This window comes from Cherax quadricarinatus, chromosome 23 (assembly GCF_038502225.1).
Source record: "Cherax quadricarinatus isolate ZL_2023a chromosome 23, ASM3850222v1, whole genome shotgun sequence".
NCBI lineage: Eukaryota > Metazoa > Arthropoda > Malacostraca > Decapoda > Parastacidae > Cherax > Cherax quadricarinatus.
In genome coordinates, this window is record NC_091314.1 from 321,699 (window position 1) to 343,799 (window position 22,101).

The following is a 22,101-nucleotide window of genomic DNA, read 5'->3' on the forward strand; positions in this document are numbered from 1 at the left end:
GAATGGAGACAAATGGTTTTTAATACTTGACGTGCTGTTGGAGTGTGAGCAAAGTAACATTTATGAAGGGATTCAGGGAAACCGGCAGGCCGGACTCGAGTCCTGGAGATGGGAAATACAGTGCCTGCACTCTGAAGGAGGGGTGTTAATGTTGCAGTTTAAAAACTGTAGTGTAAAGCACCCTTCTGGCAAGACAGTGATGGAGTGAATGATGGTGAAAGTTTTTCTTTTTTGGGCCACCCTGCCTTGGTGGGAATTGGCCAGTGTGTTAATAAATAAATAAATAAATAAAAATATTTGGTTGTCACTTTATGTGGATGACTTCGCTATAACTTAGTCAGGAGCTGACTGTCGCCTGGTAGCAGTCTCCCTTCAGGATGCGATTGACCGAGTTTCCCATTGGACCACTTCTCATGGCTCTAAATTTTCTAGTACGAAAACCCATTTCATTACTTTCACTAGACGTCCTCTTATCCCAGATATTCCATTGTATTTACACAGCTTGCATATTCCAGAATGTGATACGGTCAAGTTTCTTGGCCTTCTCTTCGATCGCTGGTTGACATGGAAACCTCACATTTCCTCTTTGAAGGCAGCTTGCCATGGTCAGCTGAATCTCCTGAAAATTCTTGCACATCATTCATGGGGAGCAGATCGCTGAACTCTCCTCTGTTTGCATTCCACCCTAGTCTTGTCCAAGCTGGATTATGGCAGCCAAGTCTATTCTGCAGCTTCTACAACTCTAAGTTAGATCCCCTTCATCATCAAGGTCTACGTTTCTGCCTTGGTGCCTTTCGTTCATCCCCTGTTGAAAGCCTCTATGCAGAGGTGAATGCTTCTTCCTTAGCTGATTGTCATTGCCTTTGTTGCTTTGTCCTCGCTCATGACCTTTGTGTTCCTTCTATGTATAGGTTGGTCTTAGACATTAGTAGCAATCCATTGTTTGTTCAGCGCCCCTGCCTACTCCGACGGTTTTCTCTTCATCTTCACTCACTCTGGTCTTCTCTCCAGTTGCCTCCCTTGTATGTTCATTTAGTGTGTGCCTTTTCCCTTCCCCCTTGGGAAGTTCCGACGGTTTGTGTCTGTTCTCCCCTATTACCATGCACCAAAGCTCTCCTGCCTACCACTGCTTTTTGTTCTTTTTCTCAATCACTTTCGGTCACATGCTCATGCCATTGCTGTTTATACAGATGGTTCTAGATCTTCTGACAGTATTGGGTTCACAGCAGTATTTCCTGGTGATGTCAGAGGTCATTTGTTAGACTCGGCTAGTATTTTTACTGCTGAGTTGTATGCCATCCTCATAGCACTTCGTCGTATTACATATATGTCTCCTTTGACGTTTGTGATCATTTCAGATTCCCTCAGTGGTTTACAAGCCATTAAACAGTTTGATTCCCCTCATCTATTAGTCCTTCATATCCAACTATGGTTGTGCAAAAACAGACGTCGTTTTCTGTTGGGTCCCTGGACACATTGATGTGCAGGGCAATGAATAAACTGATGTTGCTGCACAGTCAGCAGTGCATGATCTTCCGGTTTCCTATAGAAGTATGTATTCCATTCAGATATTATTTTCCAGTCATCTTGGCCCATCTTCGCAGCCATTGGCAACAACGGTGGTCGGGCATGCACCATAACAAATTGCACTCTACGAAACCGCTTTTAGGTTTGTGGCCATCTTCTTACCACCGTTGCCGTACTCAGGAGACTGAGCTCTTCCAGCTCTGCATTGGCCATACTCGCCTTACTCATGGGTATCTCATGGAACAACATCCTATTCCTCTCCGTGAGGCTTGTCGGGTGCCTATTTTGGTTCTTCACTTTCTTGTCAGTTGCCCGGTTTACCAGAAAGCTCACAGGATTTACCTCCAGCACCACCCTATCGCTCTTACCTTATCTTCCCTTCTTACAGACGGCCCTACCTTAGACTTGCAATCACTTTTAGACTTTTTGTACGAACTTTGACATAAAGCCCTTTAGTGTCCCTTCCAGCCCTTTTCTCCCCTCATCTCTGATCCCCTCTCCACCTAGTTGTTTATAACCTTGGCACCATTTTCTGTCCTGCAGCGCTGTATGACCCTTGTCAGTTTAGCGCTTTCATTATAATTATTATATATATTTATATATATCTATGGAGGCAAAGAAGGGAATGTATGAAAGTATAGTAGTACCAACACTCTTATATGGGTGTGAAGCTTGGGTGGTAAATGCAGCAGCGAGGAGATGGTTGGAGGCAGTGGAGATGTCCTGTTTAAGGGCAATGTGTGGTGTAAATATTATGCAGAAAATTCGGAGTGTGGAAATTAGGAAAAGGTGTGGAGTTAATAAAAGTATTAGTCAGAGGGCAGAAGAGGGGTTGTTGAGGTGGTTTGGTCATTTAGAGAGAATGGATCAAAGTAGAATGACATGGAAAGCATATAAATCCATAGGGGAAGGAAGGCGGGGTAGGGGTTGTCCTTGAAAGGGTTGGAGAGAAGGGGTAAAGGAGGTTTTGTGGGAAAGGGGCTTGAACTTTCAGCAAGCGTGCGTGAGCGTGTTAGATAGGAGTGAATGGAGACGAATGGTACTGGGACCTGACGATCTCTTGGAGTGTGAGCAGGGTAATATTTAGTGAAGTTATTCGGGGAAACCGGTTATTTTCATATAGTCGGACTTGAGTCCTGGAAATGGGAAGTACAATGCCTGCACTTTAAAGGAGGGGTTTGGGATATTGGCAGTTTGGAGGGATATGTTGTGTATCTTTATATGTGTATGCTTCTAAACTGTTGTATTCTGAGCACCTCTGCAAAAACAGTGATAATGTGTGAGTGTGGTGAAAGTGTTGAATGATGATGAAAGTATTTTCTTTTTGGGGATTTTCTTTCTTTTTTGGGTCACCCTGCCTCGGTGGGAGACGGCCGACTTGTTGAAAAAAAAAAAAATTGTTATATTATTTTATTAATTTATTATATTTATTTTATTATTTATTTTATAAATTATTATTCTCACCCACTTGCCTTGCCTCTGGCTGGGTGGTGGTAGTCAGGCAGGGAAGCTACGGTCTAAAGCTAAAGTCGCATTAGGTCTTTTAGGACTAAATCATGAGGGGTAACACATTATCAGTAAAAATAAAAGGGATTTCTTATACAAAATTCTGATTCATTCAGAAGGATGCACTTAATGCACTAAAAGGCTGCAGGTTCCCTACCCTTGGGTTAGGTGAACTGATTAAAGAATTTGTGCAAAAGGGAAATACAGCTGAATAAATAAAAAATACAGTGGTACCTCGAGTTTCGAACAGCTCCCAACTCAAACAATTATGTAAGTGTATTTTTGTAAATGCTTTTGTTAGTGTATTTTTGGGGGTCTGAAACGGACTAATCTAATTTTCATTATTCCTTATGGGAACAAATTCGTTTGGTATCGGCACTCGAACGGCCTTCTGGAACGAATTAAGTTCATAACTTGAGGTACCACTGTATATAAATTAAATAGGGTAAGAGAAGAGGTAAATGTAGATAAACAGTGAAGAGAAAAATCTCCATTGGAAAATGACAACTTTCCTCAGACTATTAACCCAGAGAGCTATTAACTTACAATAACCAAATTATTATTATTATAATAAAAAAGAAGCGCTAAGCCACAAGGGCTATACAGCGCTGCAGGGTAGGGAAGGAAGCGAGGGTATTGGATGGCAGAAGGGAGGAGGGATGATCAGCAGGTTACAGAAAACAGCGGGGCAGGGATAGTACGGGGGTAGAGGGTAGCAAGAGATTGAAGTAGAAAGGGCTGAAGGTATCAGAATTTGTGAAGTAAGTCAGTTGTTGTCAAAAAGTCAATGAGAGAGTCCGGATGAAAGGTGGGTCCATCAGCGAGAAGGGAAGGTAAAGAGAGAGCAGCGGAGCGAAGACGACGACAGAGGTAAATTCTGCGTGCTCGTTGATAAAGTGGGCAGTCCAACAGAATGTGGCTGACTGATAATGGAACTTGGCAATTCTCACAGAGAGGAGCAAGACGCCTCTCCACGAGATATCCATGAGTAAAACGAGTATGGCCAATGCGAAGACGGGAGAGAGTAGTCTCCCAACCTCGACACTGGTGATAAGAAGACGGCCAGTAACCTATACTCGGTTTAATAGATTGAAGTTTGTTGCCGAGCATAGTAGACCAACGTTGTTGCCAACGGGTGTGAAGGTGAGAAGATATTGCAGCAAAATAGTCCGTAAATGGAATACCTCTATAAGAAACTGGTAGGTCATGTACTGCTGACCGCGCAGCAGTGTCTGCCTGTTCATTGCCCTGTACGTCAACATGACCAGGGACCCAACAATAAACAATATCTTTATGCTTGGTAAAGATGCGGCGTGGCCAAAGTTGGATACGGAGGACTAAGGGGTGAGGTGTATCAAATTTTTGTATAGCCTGTAAAGCACTAAGGGAGTCTGAGACAAAATACAATAACCAAAGACAGTCAAATAGTGTGGTTAATTTCCAAAGGGGTCCTAGGGTTCCCTTTCCAGGGTACAACCCACTCCCTCAAAAGTTGGTGCAGAGTTCTTTCCAAGTTTTCTATCTTGTAATGTATCACAGATTACTTTTTCCCATTGGCTCTAGTTGGTGAGGAGGGAAGCTTGATGTATATCATGGGTTCTAAAAAAAACATATTGTGCATTTAATCCTATGTTTCAAAGATCTTGCCCACATATGAGAGTGCTTTTCCCTTCATAAATGTTTCTTATAATCAAAGAGAAGCGCTAAGCCACAAGGGCTATACAGCGCAGAAATGTTTCTTAGTCATCTTCAAAGTGGATATTTTTGACAGTGAAGGGAGGGCCTTATTTGCCCACTCCTCAAGAATATTATTATCCTGTTTCTAATCTTACGTTCCTTTTCTCCCCTCCTTCCATTTGCAAAGGAGGTTCCTTGAAGCTGGGGAGGGGCTCTTGAGCCAAGTAATTGAACCTGTCCTTCCTTGGTCTGAACCTGAATGCCTCCCATTCCCCTAGGTGCTGTATGACCCTTATGGGTTTAGTGCTTCCCCCTTGAATGTAGTTAGCAATTATGTTCCTTCTAAAATTGAATATGTTATTTTGAACAGTTGTTTCTGAAGCAGAGTAATGTTTTCTGTTTGAGAATTACACTCAGCTGAGACCACTGAATTTGGTACTGAATACTTCTGTACATTTTTTTCCAACATACTGGTGGTCTCCCACTGAAGCAGGGTACCCCAAAAAGAAATAAACTACGTATAAAGTTTTATCTTTTTATATTTAATAATTTATCCAGGAGAAGGGATTACTAGCTTCTTGCTTCCGGCATTTAGTTGCCTCTAACAAGGCAACTAAAAGATTCTTTTCCACTTTCTGTAGAGATGAAAGGAAATAAATAAGAACAAGAACTATTTCAACCTAGGTAGAAGGTTGGTAGACAGCAACCACCCAGGGAGGTACTACCGTCCTGCCAAGTGAGTGTAAAACGAAAGCCTGTAATTGTTTTACATGATGGTAGGATTGCTGGTGTCTTTTGTCTGTCTCATAAATATGCAAGATTACAGGTACGTCTTGCTACTTCTACTTACACTTAGGTCACACTACACATACATGTACAAGCATATATATACACAACCCTCTGGGTTTTCTTCTATTTTCTTTCTAATTCTTGTTCTTGTTTATTTCCTCTTATCTCCATGGGGAAGTGGAACAGAATTCTTCCTCTGTAAGCCATGCGTGTCGTAAGGGACGACTAAAATGCCGGGAGCAAAGGGCTAGTAACCCCTTCTCCTGTATTTTTTATTTTATTTTATTATCACACCGGCCGATTCCCACCAAGGCAGGGTGGCCCGAAAAAGAAAAACTTTCACCATCATTCACTCCATCACTGTCTTGCCAGAAGGGTGCTTTACACTACAGTTTTTAAACTGCAACATTAACACCCCTCCTTCAGAGTGCAGGCACTGTACTTCCCATCTCCAGGACTCAAGTCCGGCCTGCCGGTTTCCCTGAATCCCTTCATAAATGTTACTTTGCTCACACTCCAACAGCACGTCAAGTATTAAAAACCATTTGTCTCCATTCACTCCTATCAAACACGCTCACGCATGCCTGCTGGAAGTCCAAGCCCCTCGCACACAAAACCTCCTTTACCCCCTCCCTCCAACCCTTCCTAGGCCGACCCCTACCCCGCCTTCCTTCCACTACAGACTGATACACTCTTGAAGTCATTCTGTTTCGCTCCATTCTCTCTACATGTCCGAACCACCTCAACAACCCTTCCTCAGCCCTCTGGACAACAGTTTTGGTAATCCCGCACCTCCTCCTAACTTCCAAACTACGAATTCTCTGCATTATATTCACACCACACATTGCCCTCAGACATGACATCTCCACTGCCTCCAGCCTTCTCCTCGCTGCAACATTCATCACCCACGCTTCACACCCATATAAGAGCGTTGGTAAAACTATACTCTCATACATTCCCCTCTTTGCCTCCAAGGACAAAGTTCTTTGTCTCCACAGACTCCTAAGTGCACCACTCACTCTTTTTCCCTCATCAATTCTATGATTCACCTCATCTTTCATAGACCCATCCGCTGACACGTCCACTCCCAAATATCTGAATACGTTCACCTCCTCCATACTCTCTCCCTCCAATCTGATATTCAATCTTTCATCACCTAATCTTTTTGTTATCCTCATAACCTTACTCTTTCCTGTATTCACCTTTAATTTTCTTCTTTTGCACACCCTACCAAATTCATCCACCAATCTCTGCAACTTCTCTTCAGAATCTCCCAAGAGCACAGTGTCATCAGCAAAGAGCAGCTGTGACAACTCCCACTTTGTGTGTGATTCTTTATCTTTTAACTCCACGCCTCTTGCCAAGACCCTCGCATTTACTTCTCTTACAACCCCATCTATAAATATATTAAACAACCACGGTGACATCACACATCCTTGTCTAAGGCCTACTTTTACTGGGAAAAAATTTCCCTCTTTCCTACATACTCTAACTTGAGCCTCACTATCCTCGTAAAAACTCTTCACTGCTTTCAGTAACCTACCTCCTACACCATACACTTGCAACATCTGCCACATTGCCCCCCTATCCACCCTGTCATACGCCTTTTCCAAATCCATAAATGCCACAAAGACCTCTTTAGCCTTATCTAAATACTGTTCACTTATATGTTTCACTGTAAACACCTGGTCCACACACCCCCTACCTTTCCTAAAGCCTCCTTGTTCATCTGCTATCCTATTCTCCGTCTTACTCTTAATTCTTTCAATTATAACTCTACCATACACTTTACCAGGTACACTCAACAGACTTATCCCCCTATAATTTTTGCACTCTCTTTTATCCCCTTTGCCTTTATACAAAGGAACTATGCATGCTCTCTGCCAATCCCTAGGTACCTTACCCTCTTCCATACATTTATTAAATAATTGCACCAACCACTCCAAAACTACATCCCCACCTGCTTTTAACATTTCTATCTTTATCCCATCAATCCCGGCTGCCTTACCCCCTTTCATTTTACCTACTGCCTCACGAACTTCCCCCACACTCACAACTGGCTCTTCCTCACTCCTACAAGATGTTATTCCTCCTTGCCCTATACACGAAATCACAGCTTCCCTATCTTCATCAACATTTAACAATTCCTCAAAATATTCCTTCCATCTTCCCAATACCTCTAACTCTCCATTTAATAACTCTCCTCTCCTATTTTTAACAGACAAATCCATTTGTTCTCTAGGCTTTCTTAACTTGTTAATCTCACTCCAAAACTTTTTCTTATTTTCAACAAAATTTGTTGATAACATCTCACCCACTCTCTCATTTGCTCTCTTTTTACATTGCTTCACCACTCTCTTAACTTCTCTCTTTTTCTCCATATACTCTTCCCTCCTTGCATCACTTCTACTTTGTAAAAATTTCTCATATGCTAACTTTTTCTCCCTTACTACTCTCTTTACATCATCATTCCACCAATCGCTCCTCTTCCCTCCTGCACCCACTTTCCTGTAACCACAAACTTCTGCTGAACACTCTAACACTACATTTTTAAACCTACCCCATACCTCTTCGACCCCATTGCCTATGCTCTCATTAGCCCATCTATCCTCCAATAGCTGTTTATATCTTACCCTAACTGCCTCCTCTTTTAGTTTATAAACCTTTACCTCTCTCTTCCCTGATGCTTCTATTCTCCTTGTATCCCATCTACCTTTTACTCTCAGTGTAGCTACAACTAGAAAGTGATCTGATATATCTGTGGCCCCTCTATAAACATGTACATCCTGAAGTCTACTCAACAGTCTTTTATCTACCAATACATAATCCAACAAACTACTGTCATTTCGCCCTACATCATATCGTGTATACTTATTTATCCTCTTTTTCTTAAAATATGTATTACCTATAACTAAACCCCTTTCTATACAAAGTTCAATCAAAGGGCTCCCATTATCATTTACACCTGGCACCCCAAACTTACCTACCACACCCTCTCTAAAAGTTTCTCCTACTTTAGCATTCAAGTCCCCTACCACAATTACTCTCTCACTTGGTTCAAAGGCTCCTATACATTCACTTAACATCTCCCAAAATCTCTCTCTCTCCTCTGCATTCCTCTCTTCTCCAGGTGCATACACGCTTATTATGACCCACTTCTCGCATCCAACCTTTACTTTAATCCACATAATTCTTGAATTTACACATTCATATTCTCTTTTCTCCTTCCATAACTGATCATTTAACATTACTGCTACCCCTTCCTTTGCTCTAACTCTCTCAGATACTCCAGATTTAATCCCATTTATTTCCCCCCACTGAAACTCTCCTACCCCCTTCAGCTTTGTTTCGCTTAGGGCCAGGACATCCAACTTCTTTTCATTCATAACATCAGCAATCATCTGTTTCTTGTCATCCGCACTACATCCACGCACATTTAAGCAACCCAGTTTTATAAAGTTTTTCTTCTCCTGTATATATTACTAAATTTAAAAGGAGAAACTTTAGTTTTTTCTTTTGGGCCACTCCACCTCGGTGGGATATGGCTGGTACGTTGAAAAAAGAAAGAAGAACTATTTCAAAAATAGACGAAAACTCAGATAGGTGTGTACACACATACATGTACATGCCTGTGTAGTGTGACCTAAGTGTAAGTAGAAAGTAGTAAGAAGTACCTTTTATCTTGTGTTTGAGACAAAGAAAACACCAGCAATCCTACCATCATGTAAAACAATTACAGGTTTCTATATCACGCTCATTTTCTGCACAAAATGTCACTTAATTTTGTTGGGCCCCTCTGCAGCATTTGATATCATAATTATTCATAAGTGATCTTTACAGCTGTAGTCTTTGGGATACATCATTTCTTTTGAAATCTTATCTTTCAGGTTAGTTATATCTAGTAGTAGTCCTTATTTATTCAGTCAAGCTAGCAGCTAAGCCAACTTGACTAAATATATAAGAGCAGTGAAAGTTCTCTGTACATTCTTCAGTTGGTTTTCACCTCTTTAAAAGGGACTGTTTGAGTGCAGCAACATTCTGATCCAAAGAGCACAAGTGACTGGCTTAGCATCTTTAGTTTTGTAATAAAGTTGGTAGAATTACCGACAATATGTAAAGTAAAAGGACACAAGTGCAACTAATGTGACATTTTATTGTGGCAACGTTTCGCTCTCCAGGAGCTTTATCAAGCCATTACAAACAATACATGGACACAGAGGGTATATAAAGGCTCAGAGTGAGGTGCAATACTAGTGAGGTACCATTTAGATGTTCACTAGTGGTAGTAGTAGTAGTAGTGACAAAAGTAGTAGTAGTAATACAATATGGTAGAGCAATTAATTCGTACATGAGTAAAAGGATATAAAAGCTATTACTTGGGTAACATAAAAATAGGTTGGACAAATATAGACTGGAAAGAGGCAGCCTGTTTCAGTGTTCACTCTGTAATGTGCTTTGTGTAGTATAACAGGAGAGACTATGTGATGGCAGGGTTTACTGTTTTCAGGAGGATTCGTGCTAAGACTTCAGAGATGGTGAAGCTGCCGTTGTTTTGTTTAATTGTATTCGAAACAGCGATCAGTGCTGATTCGAGGCACTTGTGTCTGCGGAAATTAGTTTCTTTAATCACTAATTGGGCGTCTCTGAATTTCATGAGATGATTGGTAGAATTTCGATGTTGTACACAGGCGTTGTTCAAGTTATCGTTCCTACATGCGTAAATGTGTTCATTGAGGCGGGTGTCGAGGTTTCTTGCTGTTTCACCTACGTAAATCTTGTCACAGCCTCCACAGGGTATAGTGTAAACTCCTGCGTTGACTGGTTCATGGTGCTTGGATTTTGTTCTGGTTAGATCCTTTATTGAAGTGCTAGAAGCGATGGCGACTCTGGTGTTAGCTTCTGAAAGTACTTTTGAAACATTCAGTGCAACCTGGCTGTTGGGAAGAATTATAACTTTGCTGGGAGTGGTGTTGGTGCGTGGAGAATTAATGATCTGAAGAGCTCTTTTCTTGCAGTCTTTGATGAAAAAGGAAGGAAAATGTAGCTCAGTGAATGTTTGGTGAATGTATGTACATTCCTCGTCAAGAAACTCAGGACTACAAATTCGGTATGCTCTTAGGAAAAACCCGATGATGATGCCTCTTTTGGTCTTGGTATCTTGACTGGAATAGAAGTGTGTGAGATCATTTTTATTGGTGGGTTTCCGATAAACTTGAAATCTTAGGTTGTTGTCTACTTTGTGAATGAGTCCAATGACAAGCTACCTTTCCTCGACGTCCTCATTCACAAAGTAGACAACAACCTAAGATTTCAAGTTTATCGGAAAACCACCAATAAAAATGATCTCACACACTTCTATTCCAGTCAAGATACCAAGACCAAAAGAGGCATCATCATCGGGTTTTTCCTAAGAGCATACCGAACTTATAGTCCTGAGTTTCTTGACGAGGAATGTACATACATTCACCAAACATTCACTGAGCTACATTTTCCTTCCTTTTTCATCAAAGACTGCAAGAAAAGAGCTCTTCAGATCATTAATTCTCCACGCACCAACACCACTCCCAACAAAGTTATAATTCTTCCCAACAGCCAGGTTGCACTGAACGTTTCAAAAGTACTTTCACAAGCTAACACCAGAGTCGCCATTGCTTCTAGCACTTCAATAAAGGATCTAACCAGAACAAAATCCAAGCACCACGAACCAGTCAACGCAGGAGTTTACACTATACCCTGTGGAGGCTGTGACAAGATTTACGTAGGTGAAACAGCAAGAAACCTCGACACCCGCCTCAATGAACACATTTACGCATGTAGGAACGATAACTTGAACAACGCCTGTGTACAACATCGAAATTCTACCAATCATCTCATGAAATTCAGAGACGCCCAATTAGTGATTAAAGAAACTAATTTCCGCAGACGCAAGTGCCTCGAATCAGCACTGATCGCTGTTTCGAATACAATTAAACAAAACAACGGCAGCTTTACCATCTCTGAAGTCTTAGCAAGAATCCTCCTGAAAAAAGTAAACCCTGCCATCACATAGTCTCTCCTGTTATACTACACAAAGCACATTACAGAGTGAACACTGAAACAAGCTGCCTCTTTGCAGTCTATATTTGTCCAACCTATTTTTATGTTACCCAAGTAATAGCTTTTATATCCTTTTACTCATGTACGAATTAATTGCTCTACCATATTATATTACTACTACTACTATTGTCACTACTACTACTACTACTAGTGAACATCTAAATGGTACCTCACTAGTATTGCACCTCACTCTGAGCCTTTATATACCCTCTGTGTCCATGTATTGTTTGTAATGGCTTGATAAAGCTCCTGGAGAGCGAAACGTTGCCACAATAAAATGTCACATTAGTTGCACTTGTGTCCTTTTACTTTACATCTTTAGTTTTGATGGTTCCAGTTATACCCCTATCAATTTCTTTATATTTACAATAGAAATTCTGCTCTGATACTTGAACATGAGCTCTTCTGATATCTTTGAGTCCCTCAGTTTTTTCTGCTCTATTGAGTGGTTCTGATTTGATACTGCTCTCCTTTTCAAGGGGAGTGCCTGATGCATTCCACTTTCCAAAGTACTGTATGAATTCATATTGGTTAAGCACTCCCATCCCTCTAAAATAAAATAAAATAGGTATATATCCTCTGTTCTAGTTTACAATAAGTTTTTTCATAAGTGTGTTCTTCATGAAACATCTTTTGGATTCACAGCACAGATACCATCCTAGTAATTTACAAAAAATCTCTTTTTTTTTTTTTCCAGATATCTTTGGTAATCCAGTCAAGTTGAACAAAGGCGATACAATAACACTGAGTGGAAAGAAGAAAACTAGCAAGAAACAGCTTATTAAAAGTGCCTGCAAGGTTATATAGAACCAAAAGAATAGGTAAGAACTTATGAAATTAATATATAAAATGTATAGTCACCATTTTATCTAAACCGTGTAAGGAAATTGTATACAAACTTGTGTAGAACTTAGTACATGAAATTCATAAGAGGTCAGTATTTGTGCAGAAAAAAAAATACAGTGAACCTTCTCATTAATGGACTAATTAGGGAGGAGGATGTGTACAATATTGCTAATTGTCTTGTACTTCCAGCTTAAGAAATTATTTTTTTGTGATTGGTTGTCTTCTGAATTAGCTGACTTGGTCCATTAATGCAGAAGACAACCAGACACTAAGAATACGGGTATTGTAACCTGTAGTACTCTAGTACACTGTACTGTGTAGTAATTTTATAGCACTGTACATAATTTACAGTAATTTTCATGCTATCTTATTTAGACAAATGAAATAAACTGATAGCAGTGACTCGATAACGTTTATTCTGATTCAGAGGAGCTGTAAAGCTCTGCTAGTGAAAATAATGTAGATGGCTGAGAAGTTGCAAGAGGAACAGATTTAAAGAATATATCTAGCTAATTTATAACAGTACACTGAGGGTGTCAGCAAGGAAAAGTGAAAATGAATGAGACTGGGTGGGTGGGTATAAAAGGGTAGCTTCAGTAAGCATGAGTGGGTGTAGATAGTGAGCATAAGAGAGTGAGAGGTAGTTATGAAAGAGGAGAGTGGTTAAGAGAGCATGAGTGTAAAGGGTGAGTATGAGAGAAGATAGATGGTTGAGGGGTTGGTATGTTATATACAGTAAGGCCCCGCTTTACGGTATTTCACCTGACAGCATTCTGCTAATACAGACATTTCAAATTATGACCAAAACTTGCTATACAACTCCCCCCACCTGACTTTCTAATATGGTCAGTGCATGCCACCCAGTTTGTTTATATTCTCCATGAGCTCCAGGTCTCTCCATTATATCAGGAAACTTTCCAAAATTTCAAGTGTTTTAAAGTTATTGCATATTTTATAAATACATACTCTGATAATTATACTTATGTATACCTGTACCTAAATAAACTTACTGTGCTGGTACACAGGTACATATTAAAATCACTGTGTCCCTCTGGTATTGATGCCATAGTAATAATACGTAATAATCACTTGGGCACATTAAATGTCTTATTTTACGTTAATATAGACATATAGGTAGTAGGTTGGTAGACAGCAACCACCTAGGGAGGTACTACCGTCCTGCCAAGTGAATGTAAAACAAAAGCCTGTAATTGTTTTACAAGATGGTAGGATTGCTGGTGTTTTTTTTGTCTGTCTCATAAATATGCAAGATTACAGGTATGTCTTGCTACTTCTACTTACACTTAGGTCACACTACACATACATGTACACTTTTATTTATACACACTCATCTGAGTTTTCTTTGATTTTATCTTAATAGTTCTTGGTCTTATTACTTTTCCTTTTATATCCATGGGGAAGTGGAATAAGAATCTTTCCTCCGTAAGCCATGCGTGTTGTAAAAGTCAACTAAAATGCCGGGAACAATGGGCTAGTAACCCCTTTAACTGTATTATTATTATAATCAAAAAGAAGCGCTAAGCCACAAGGGCTATACAGCCCCTTTTCCTGTAAAGATTACTAAAGAGAATAAGAAGAAAATTGTCAAAGTGGGAAGTCTGAATGTGTGTGGATGTTGTGCAAATGATAAGAAAGAGATGATTGTGGATGTTATGAATGAGAAGAAGCTGGATGTCCTGGCTTTAAGTGAAACAAAGCTGAAGGGGGTGGGAGAGTCAGTGGAGAGGAATAAGTGGGATTAGGTCAGGGGTTTCAAATAGAGTTAGAGCTAAAGAAGGAGTAGCAATAATGTTGAAGGATAAGATATAGCAGGAAAAGAGGGACTATAAATGTATTAATTCAAGGATTATGTGGAGTAAAATAAAGGTTGGATGTGAAAAGTGGGTTATAGTAAGCGTGTATGCACCTGGAGAAGAGAGAAGTGTAGAGGAGAGAAAGAGATTTTGGGAAATGTTGAGTGAATGCGTGAGGAGTTTTGAACCAAGTGTGAGAGTACTAGTGGTTGGGGATTTCAATGCTAAAGTGGGTAAAAATGTTGTGGAGGGAGTAGTAGGTAAATTTCGAGAGCCAGGGGTAAATATAAATGGGGAGCCTTTAATTGAGCTATGTGTAGAAAGAGATTTAGTAATAAGTAATACATATTTTATGAAAAAGAGGATAAATAAATATACAAGGTATGATGTAGCACATAATGAAAGTAGTTTGTTAGATTATGTATTGGTGGATAAAAGGTTAATGGGTAGGCTCCAGGATGTACATGTTTATAGAGGGGCAACTGATATATTGGATCATTATTTAGTTGTAGCTACAGTTAGAGTAAGAGGTAGATGGGACAAGAGGAAGGTGGCAACAACAAGTAGGAGGGAAGTGAACGTGTATAAACTAAGGGAGGAGGAAGTTCGGGTGAGATATAAGCGACTATTGGCAGAAAGGTGGGCTAGTGCAAAGATGAGTAGTGGGGGGGTTGAAGAGGGTTGGACGAGTTTTAAAAATATAGTATTAGAATGTGGGGCAGAAGTTTGTGGTTATAGGAGGGTGGGGGAAGGAGGAAAGAGGAGTGATTGGTGGAATGATGAAGTAAAGGGTGTGATACAAGAGAAAAAGTTGGCTTATGAGAGGTTTTTACAGAGCAGAAGTGTTATAAGGAGAGCAGATGATAGAGTGGGGGAGGCACTGTCAAGAAATTTTAATGAAAATAAGAAAAAATTCTGGAGTTAAACAAGTTAAGAAAGCCTAGGGAATGTATGGATTTGTCAGTTAAAACAGAGTAGGGGAGTTAGTAGATGGGGAGAGGGAGGTATTAGGTAGATGGCGAGAATATTTTGAGGAACTTTTAAATGTTGAGGAAGAAAGGGAGGCGGTAATTTCATGCACTGGCCAGGGAGGTATACCATCCTTTAGGAGTGAAGAAGAGCAGAATGTAAGTGTGGGGGAGGTACGTGAGGCATTACGTAGAATGAAAGGGGGTAAAGCAGCTGGAACTGATGGGATCATGACAGAAATGTTAAAAGCAGGTGGGGATATAGTGTTGGAGTGGTTGGTACTTTTGTTTAATAAATGTATGAAAGAGGGGAAGGTACCTAGGGATTGGCAGAGAGCATGTATAGTCCCTTTATATAAAGGGAAGGGGGACAAAAGAGATTGTAAAAATTATAGAGGAATAAGTTTATTGGGGCCCACTTATACAGCAGGTTAGGTTCCAGGCTACTGCCAGAAAGCAGAATGCCATTTTTTCCACTTATAAATACATAAATGCCAGATAACAAGTTTACACTACATATATTAACCCTTTCAGGGTCCAAAGGCCAAATTTCAGTGCGCACCAGGCCCCAAGAATTTTCAAAACAAAAATATTTTTTCTCATGAAATGGTAGAGAATCTTTTTCTGAAGGTAATAAAACAAAAAAGTACGAAATTTGATGGAAAATTGACGAAATTATGCTCTCGCGAATTTTGAGGTGTCCGATATTTACGAATCTGCGATTTTGCCGACTTTGACTCCCATTTTAGACCAAATTCTTAGCTATTTCACTAGTATTACTTCTCTTCTATCAATTGAGCACAAGAAATCACCAAGTCAAATGTTTCAACTACAAAATAAAGTGATTGGTAATTTGGCCAATTTAACACAAAGTTCAAAATATTCCAATTTCAAAATAGGGTCCAGAATAAACAATGTAGGTATTCCTGGCACTAAACTAACATTTCCTCTGTTCATTAGTCACGTTTTGAGGCTTTACAAATGAATTCCATTTTGATTTTTTATTCACATAATGAATTTTTATTCAAACCAAAAAATAGAAGATTTACTGTTATGCAATATGGTAATAACTGTATAAATATCATCACCACATTTGTGAATGTATATTAGATCCACCAGCTGGTGTGTATTAGACGTGTGAGGTCGTTTGCTTACTCTTGAACATTGGCAAAAATTTAACATTTCTGCTAATTTGAGCTCAGTTTCAAGCCATTTCTAGTGTTAAAACCAATCAGAATCATCTCTATTTCTGTAATATGTCTTCCATTGTATCAAACAAGACCAAGAAATCGCAAATACAACTATAACATACGAAAAAACACTGCAAAGTCGCTGTTTGAATAAAAAATCATGGTCTCAGTTTTTTCCTCTCATTATACACTGTGTGCTGCAGGATTTATTTTATGTGGTGCACACATACCACATAGATGTATTCTCTCATATCTAGGCCCAAATTTACCTCTCACAGCCTATCAGAGTGAGCTGACCTCATGGCGTAGATCTATGGTTTGGATCCTGAATGTAAAGCCATAGATCTACGGGACGGACCCTGAAAGGGTTAAGTTAGCAGTAGAATTAGGCATTAAAAACAATAAAAAGTATAGTACACACACAGTACACCCATTACTTATATTAAAATATTTGTAGTCTTAATGTAGGACGAGAGGTTAGTTTTATTTGTAGGAAGTCAGGTTGCCAGCCAAGGCAGCCCACCCCACCCACACCAGGCAAGCATGTCTGGTGTTCATTCATACATGTTTGTATTGTACCATAATATACAAACACTTTACATTGTGTACAAGTTGTCTCCACATTGATACAGAAGAATAAATAAAGACCAATGCTTCCATTCTCATGTAATTTTTGAAGGAATGATGCTCTGACAAAATATTATTAAAAATTATTACTACAAGTTGTTATAATCGTAAGTTAGTTAGTTTATTCAGGTATACACAAATACAGTTACATAAATTATCTTTCTTTTTTGGGTCACCCTGCCTCGGTGGGAGACGGCCGACTTGTTGAAAAAAAAAAAAAGTGTAGAGAACCACAAGGGTTGTGAATAGCTGTAGATAGTGAAGGAATATGAAAGGAATAAATTTCTAGTTAAGTTACTGGTGTTTGACTTGAGAAAACTTAATTCTTCGACTCTCCTACCAAACGCTTGGTAAACAAATCTCATAGTTATGTTAGTTTTTATACTGTGGGTTTATGTATCACGTTGATATGTTACGTAGCGTTTTTATTATATAATTTTGAAAAAATACTATACATGGATTAATGGAAATGTCTATATTGACATAATATACGACATTTAATGCACCCAAGAGATATGGCGTTGAGTAAAAAGACTTAGAAATTTTAATGTGTACCTGCATGCCAACACAGTGTGTAAATATATTTAGGTACAGGTACACATCTTTTTTCTTTCAACACACCGGCCGTATCCCACCGAGGAGGGGTGGCCCAAAAGGAAAAACGAAAGTTTCTCCTTTTACATTTAGTAATATATACAGGAGAAGGGGTTACTAGCCCCCTTGCTCCTGGCATTTTAGTCGCCTCTTACGACACGCTTGGCTTACGGAGGAAGAATTCTGTTCCACTTCCCCATGGAGATAAGAGGAAATAAACAAGAACTAGAAAGAAAATAGAAGAAAACCCAGAGGGGTATGTAAGTATATATATGCTTGTACATGTATGTGTAGTGTGACCTAAGTAGAAGTAGCAAAACGTACCTGAAATCTTGCATGTTTATGAGACAGAAAAAAGGACACCAACAATCCTACCATCATGTAAAACAATTACAGGCTTCCGTTTTACACTCACTTGCAGGACAGTAGTACCTCCCTGGGCGGTTGCTGTCTACCAACCTACTACCTAGGTACAGGTACACATAAGTACATACAGTGGACCCCCGGTTAACGAACTTTTTTCATTCCAGTAGTATGTTCAGGTGCCAGTACTGACCGAATTTTTTCCCATACGGAATATTGTGAAGTAGATTAGTCCATTTCAGACCCCCAAACATACACGTACAAACACACTTACATAAATACACTTACATAATTGGTCGCATTTGGAGGTGATCGTTAAGCGGGGGTCCACTGTATAATTATCAGAGTACAGTGGACCCCCGCATAACGATTACCTCCGAATGCGACCAATTATGTAAGTGTATTTATGTAAGTGCGTTTGTACGTGTATGTTTGGGGGTCTGAAATGGACTAATCTAGTTCACAATATTTCTTATGGGAACAAATTCGGTCAGTACTGGCACCTGAACATACTTCTGGAGTGAAAAAATATCGTTAACCGGGGGTCCACTGTACATATAAAATATGCAATAACTTTAAAACACTTGAAATTTTGGAAATTTTCCAGACATAAGAGATGTGTTCATGGTGATTGTAAACAAACCAGGTGGGATATGCTGTATTTGAAAGACTGCTCACCGTATAGCAAATTTTGGTCAATTTGAAATCTTCGGATTAGCGGAACGCTGTAAAGCGGGGTCCTACTGTGTGTATGTGTGTGTGTGTGTATATTGTGTGTGGGGGGAGGAGGCAGATGAATAACTGGATGTCTTGAACAGAAACGTATCTCCTGGGCTCCCTCATCCACCCACAGTAAGTTTATTCAGGTATACACAAATAGTTATATAGATTATCATACATAGCATATGTGTAAAGTACCTAGGATAACCCAAAAAAGTCAGTGTGACTTATTTCCATTGGGGCCCACATCCCTGCCTTATCAGAATACCCCACCACCCAACCTTCCAGGCAGCCTATCAACCTAGTATAATTAATAAATCTACAGTACAGATCCTCAACAATAAAAAGAAAGAAAAAAACTGAGCTCTTTATACATGCAAGGAGGGAGCCAACACTTGCCACATTTTTCTTCATCTGCTAGGGCTGAAGCCTCTTTCATTGGCTGGTGGTTATCCATCCCCTCCCCCTCCTGCCTGACAACCACTAACACACTGTAAATAATAAATCTAGTTCTTCAACAATCTTTGCAGAATAAATGTAAGCTCTTTATACAAGGCACACACACAAAGTATGAATACATTTGGTGAAAAAATTAAGATAAAATCTTTATCATTAATAAAACATGTTAACTGACAAAATCCAGAATTGTGTACTTTTCTATTTTGTCCAATAATTAAAGCATTTGTTTGGCCAGTTTTTTTTTTGTGTGTGTGTGTATGTACAAAATGGATGAAATCCATTAATGAGAGGTTTTTCTGTAAAGGCAAAAATCACTAAGATAAAAGGTGGCATAGCCATACAGGGCTATACATCAATAACCTGCACATAAGGGACAAACTTATTGTTCCAGTCACTGTATTGTGCCATTTTTTTTTTTTTTTTTTTATTCCCCATACAGGGCTCATTGTAATCCTTGTAAATAAGGTTTACTCGAACCTATACAAGGTCATTAAAGGCCAGTGTATATTAGAAGTGTAGCAATGATATATAACGTTACTGTAAGCATAAGCCTTTACATCATGTTTCTCTAAGGAGTTGCCCTTACTGGAGTGAATGATAGTTTTTCACCAAACCTTTCAACTCATTTTAATTCTTCACAATGTAAAAAAATTTGCTGAGGAAGATAGTTTAGCTATGACAAGTGAAACTGTTAAATGCCATTTTGGTGAATAGACACTTACCATAATGAAGTCTATTTTTAAAGTAGATAAAACTGCATGTGAAATGTAGGTAAGCAGATTCATAACACTGTAATAGGAAATAGGGGCACACATTTGTGGGTGAGAAGTCAGTTACTGACAAGTACAATTAATTCTATATCTCATAAGCGGCTCACTTTATGAATCAAGGTAAATTGAGTAATAAAGATGGTTTTTCACTGGAGTCGCATCTACCCACAATTAAGTTTGCTAAATTTAAGCTGCAGCATTTAGAGCTTGCACAGTACATAAAATTTATTATTTCAGTAGTAACAATGTCATGAACCTAAATTATTATGAAAATACTATTGTTCTAATGATACAAATCTCTCAAGAATTCTTCACTCATTTCTAACCTCTCATTTTTTATTGGTATATAAATTGGAATTTGTTCCATGTTTAAAAATATTTAGAGGAATATCTGATCGTGCTTTATTTTATTGATGGGTTTTCTGATGTATTAATTTAACTGTTATATCATCTTGGCCAAGTATTATTCTGTATGTACTGTACTGTATTTTGTGTATACTTTTCTTATTTTACCAATAAGCACTATTGTGTTTCTATTACACTACTGTACATTATGCTATATAAATATTCAAACTAAATATCCAAGCATTTTTATTTCACAATTTTTTTTTAAATACACAGGCAGTGACCTGTAAAAGAAACACTTTCACCATCATTCACACTATCACTGTCTCGCCAGAGGCACAGATATAACAGTATTATTTTTTATAAAAGCTAATAAGATTATCTGATAAGTTGTATTGCTGCTGTCCCATGGCTGTTGAAAGATACTGTATTTAGTAAATATCCAGATTATATTATTATTATAATCAAGGGGGAAGCACTAAACCCGGAGGATTATACAGCGCCTGGGGGGGGGGGATGTGGAAGGCATTCAGGCTTAATTCGGGGAACTGGAGCACAGATCTAATTCCCTAAATCAAGAGCCCCTCACCAACATCAAGGAACCTTCCTTGAGGGGAACAATGTTGCCAACAGTTGTGAAAGTAGCTAGAGATTACAGCAAAATAGTCCGAGAATAGAATACCCGCTATATGCAGTGCAAAGGTAAAGTACAGCTGACCACAGAGCCGAGTCTGCCTGCTCATTGCCCTGAACATCTACATGACCAAGGACCCTGCACAAAACAATTTCTCCATTTCTGCTAGAATTGCAGCACAACCAAAGTTGGATACGAAGAACTACGGGATTAGGCAAATTAAATTTTCTGATAGCCTGCAAAGCACTAGTGTGATACTACAAATGTTTAGCCATGCCTGGATGCAATATGGACAATCATAATGTGAACTGCAAACAGTTTAGCTGTACAAATGCTAGCTTGGTCTAATAAATGACCATGCACAACACTATCAGCAAACACTGCTGCAAACTCGACACTGTCAAAGGATTTTGAACCATCAGCGTAAACTGCGATGGCATGAGAATAATATCAGAAGTGATTAAGAAAAAGGGAGTGAATTAAATGTAGGTGTTTGAGCTTTTGTGCATGACAGTAGGGAAGATGACGAACTGTCGAAACCTCCCAAAGACGAGAAAAGAAGCCAAGAGTGAATACAAAGAGAAAAGGGGTGAAGTAAACAATGGTGACGATCAAATAATGGACTACTACTAACATCTGTTACTATCCTGTATGTAGAAGGATTGTGAAAGTCATGAGCGGACAAAATAATGGAGACAATGGACAGCACTCCAATTATGCAAAGATGGGACATTAGCCTTTGCATATACTCTCTCAACAGTGAAAAGCACTTAGACACGAGTAATCCCTGATGATGAATGGGATCAAGTTTAAAAAGAACTGCGGGAGAAACCACTAAATATACCTGGTCGCCATAGTCTAGTTTCAACAGGATTAGGGCAGAATGAAGATGAAGTGTGTGTCAACCCCCCTCCCCCCACCCTACCCCAAAAAGATGAGTTTAGCCGGCTGTGGAAAGTTGCTTTCAGGAAGGCAATGTGAGGTTTCCAGGACAGCCTGCTATCAAACAGAAGGCCTAGAAATCTGACAATATCACGTTCAGGGATATGGGAACCATACAGGTGCAATGAAGTATCAGACAGCAGAACATCTGGTATTTTAGCACCAGAAAATTTCAACCCTTTAGTAGCTGATGGGAAAAACAGTTGACAGCATTCTGGAGTAAGGCTGCTACTA

General features: G+C 39.4%; 1 long non-coding RNA gene across 1 annotated transcript in view; it reads left to right on the plus strand.

The window, feature by feature from the left end:
* Positions 1-22,101, plus strand: part of LOC128685820 (uncharacterized) — a 36,032-nt gene that overhangs the window by 7,861 nt on the left and 6,070 nt on the right. The window contains exon 2 of the long non-coding RNA XR_008406558.2: positions 12,293-12,416. This is a non-coding gene — a long non-coding RNA (uncharacterized lncRNA). The remainder of the gene's footprint in view (positions 1-12,292; positions 12,417-22,101) is intronic.